Here is a 4,102-nt window from a genome sequence, read left to right on the forward strand (position 1 = left end):
TCTTGTACGTCATTTTATATGGAGTTTTTGACTTTCTTCAGAGCTGCATACAGGTCATAAAGCAGAAACTTTGACGAAAGATGTAGAGATATGGTTAATAACCAAGGCAAAAAACAGTGGACCCAGGATGCTACCTTGCGGGACTCCTGAGCGTGCAACAAAAGGCAGAGACCTAACATTGTCAAAAACAACCATGCAACGACTGTGTAAGTAAGATGAAACCCAGCTCAGGAAAACTGAGTGGAAACCAATGCAGGCTAATTTTTTTAACAGGATACTATGGGACACCCTATCGAAGGCCTTAAAAAAATCAGTATAGACCGTTTACAGCTGAAACCTTGATTGGAAAGCAGTTATACAGTCTTCTGAAAATTTGATACCGTTGAGCGGCCCGGTATAAAGTCATGCTGCAGCGGACATATAGAGTTCTTAACAGCAGATAAAAGTTTGTTTTGGACAATGCACTCAAAAAGTTTTGACGTGGCTGAAAGCTTTGAAATGGGTCTGTAATTGCTGATATCGTTTTTGTTACCACTTTTGAAAATGTGATGAAAAATAATCTCCAATCATCTACAAAAGCGCCCGACGATAAGGATTTATTAAAAATTTTCAATAATGGGTACACTAAAGATTCACACTGTTTAAACAAAAGTGCAGACAAACCATCAACGTCAGTTTGTGAGGAGGGTTTAAGCCGTGCAATGCCACTAAGCACATCCTCAGAAGTAAGTGCTAATTTGCCAAATTCAAGAGATTGTTAAATATCGAAAGAAACGTTCTCATCGCTATTGGAATCAGTTGCGAAATTGGACTTAAAAAATTAAGCGAATAAATTAGCATTCGACGGAATGCTAGAACAAGATTTTTTCGAATTAACGAAATGCCAAAATGCCTTTGGATTTGATTTTAAGTTATTTTCAAACCTAAGGACATAGTTTCTATGCAAAAATTTTTTCTAAGCATAAGAATTCCTTGCAGTATTTCTTATACATTATTATTACTTTTTTTGAGCTTACGAAGAAATTTGTTTTTATACCCGAGCGCACTTGTGCACAAGGGTATATTAATTTTGTTCACATAACGGTTGTTTGTAACAGCCAAAACGAATCGAGATAGATATAGACAAATGTATACATAAATGATCAGGATGAAAAAAGAAATCGATTAAGCCATGTCTGTCTGTCCGTCCGTCTGTCCGTCTGTCCGTCTGTCCGTCTGTCCGTGTACACGATAACTCGAGCAAAAATTGAGATATCTTAACGAAATTTGGTATGTAGGTTTCCCTTAATCCAAGGTAGGTTGGTATTGAAAATGGGCGAAATCGGACTTTAACCACGCCCACTTCCCATATAACGGTAATTTCCAGAAATACGAAAACTGCGATATTTTAGTAACTACTAAAGATAATTCACTCAAAATTGATATTTATAATAAGTTTTAGACGAAAAATAAGAATATTATAAATTTTTGGAAAATGGGCGTAGCCACGCCCACTTATGGTTATATGTGTATATCTTGGTAACCGCTACACCAATTTCTTCCAAACTTGGCACAGTTGTTGGCCTTCGCACAACATACTAAATGGCCGAAAATTTTTTAAATCGCTCAATAACCACGCCTACTTCCCATATAACGGTAATTTTCAGAAATACGAAAACTGCGATATTTTAGTAACTACTGGAGATTATTCGCTCAAAATTGATATTTACAATAATTTTTCGACGAAAAATAAGAATATTATAAATTTTTGGAAAATGGGCGTAGCCACGCCCACTTATGGTTACATGTGTATATCTCGGTAACCGCCGCACTAATTTCTTCCAAACTTGGCACAGTTGTTGGCCCTGGTACAGCATAAAAAATCGCCGAAACTTTTTAAAATCGGTCAATAACCACGCCCACATCCCATATAACGGTAATTTAGAGAAATACAACATCTTCGATAAATCAGTAAATATTGAAGCTAATTTATTCAAAATTGATACTTGCAACAATTCCTTACCAAGAAATACGTTTATGGTAAAATTTTGGAAAATGGGCATGGCACCGCCCACTTATGATCACATATATGTATATCGGTAACCGTTCTACCAATTTGTACCAAACCCGGTGTGGTTATTGTGCTTGCCACGTGTAAGCAAAACGTTGAAAATTATTGAAATCGGACTAAAATAACGGCCGATTCTCATATAACGGTAAATTTCAGAAATGCTTGAAACTTCAATATTTCGAAATTGAAGGACGCTAATTTACTCAAAATTGATACACCCCGGCTTACCATCTAGCGGAAGGTTTCGGAAAGGTGAAAAAACATATTTAATACTTGCGCCGGGTATTTAATGTTCGGCTCCGCCCGAACTTAGACTTTCTTACTTGTTCTTATTTCGTATTGTCATTAAAGCTGCATTGTGCCATGGCACCTTGTAATGCTTTTTTGTTAATACTGGAGCAGTACATTTGCAAATGTCTTCAACAGTACTTCTAAAGCTCTCGAAACACTTGGAGACATCACAGTGGTGAAACAAATTATCCCAGTTGACATCCAACAAAAGGCCATTCAATTTCAAAGAAACGCATTGCTTAAAGTTAAATGATAAGCTAGAATTAGCATTGCTAAGTTTATAAAATTTATAAAATTCAAAATCAACAACTAAAGGTACATGGTGCATGCCTGTTTTAGTTATAGGAAAATTACACTCCTGTAAAGAAAAATTTACAGGTTTACTTAAAAATATCAAGTCTAAAGTGCGACCAAGTTGATTGGGAAATTGGGACAATTAATTTGCATGAGGTCTAACTTAAAAAGCTATCAACTAGATAAATTTCACTATTGCTATTAACATCACACGCAATGAGAGCTGATTTGGAAATGGTGCCCGACCAATTAACATTGCAGAGGTTAAAGTCACCCAGCACGCAAAGATGATCACCGCCTACTTTATTCAAAGCGAGAGATGCAAAGTTGTCGACAAGCGCTGTGTAAATGCTGTGGCTACTATTTGGCGGAATATACGAAGCAGCAACAACAAGGTAGTCGAAACCAGCGTTCAGACTACTAAAACTCGATTCGGGAGTAAATGTCTCGAAAAATCGGAGCAAAAACGAAATTTTCGGAGCAGATTTACATTTTTTTATTAAATAGTGTAAAGAAAAATTGTCACATCTGTAGGTACTTTTTCAATTCATCAAATTTTTTTCTATACTAACGCATTATTTTGTATATGTATATTTGTAAGTATATACATATCGCACACTGTCTTCAAAAGAGTCACAACTCAAAATTTGGCATTTTTGAAATTATGCGTTGAAAATGTACACAGAGCTTTTATTTACCTTTCAGCAAAAGCTGGAGCAAATTTTTGTTATAATTTGGTAAAAAACCCTAAGGTAAAGTCGCGCTTGTCCATATGATTATCACGTGCTAAGAAATAGTTTTTCGCATTTTCTGACAAACGTATTATTTTCAGTTGTGACTTTTTTGAAGACGGTTAGCTATATGTAAATTTTTTTAATTTTTTTATTTATTTGTGTATTTATTTGGTCTACAGAAAAATGTTTTCTTACGGACAAATGAGAATAGTACATTTAGATATTTAAGTATGTGTGATATATTACAGAGTAGACTAATTATACATATTAATTAGAATTATTATTATTATTATTATTAGTACGTCGGGTATACTCGCGCTGCGACCTAAAAGATCTATTGTGCTAAACCCTGATTTTAGTCACTCCAACCTTAGGCTATTCAAGAAATTAAGCACATTGGAGGTTGCCGTGTTCCAAATCTTGGATGGAGAAGACAATCGTTCCCCAAGGTGCATCAGTCTGCTATTCATGATACGCGGGCAGTCACACAGAATGTGCTCTGAGGTTTCCTCCGCCAGCTCACAGAATCTGCAGTCCGTCTCTACAGAAAGCCCCATTTTGTTCAGATGGTACCTTAACTTTCAGTGTCCTGACAGGTAGCCTGTAATAGTCCTAAGACCCTCCCGGCTGAGTTCACGGAGTCTTTCTGAGTTCCTCCTGGAAGGAGTTATGAATTTCTTTGATTGTCTCATTCCCTTTGACTTACGCCAGTGGGCAGCAATCTGAGATTCCT

This window comes from Rhagoletis pomonella, unplaced genomic scaffold, assembly GCF_013731165.1.
Source record: "Rhagoletis pomonella isolate Grant_MI unplaced genomic scaffold, Rhpom_1.0 Rhpom_scaffold_01318, whole genome shotgun sequence".
Classification (NCBI taxonomy): domain Eukaryota; kingdom Metazoa; phylum Arthropoda; class Insecta; order Diptera; family Tephritidae; genus Rhagoletis; species Rhagoletis pomonella.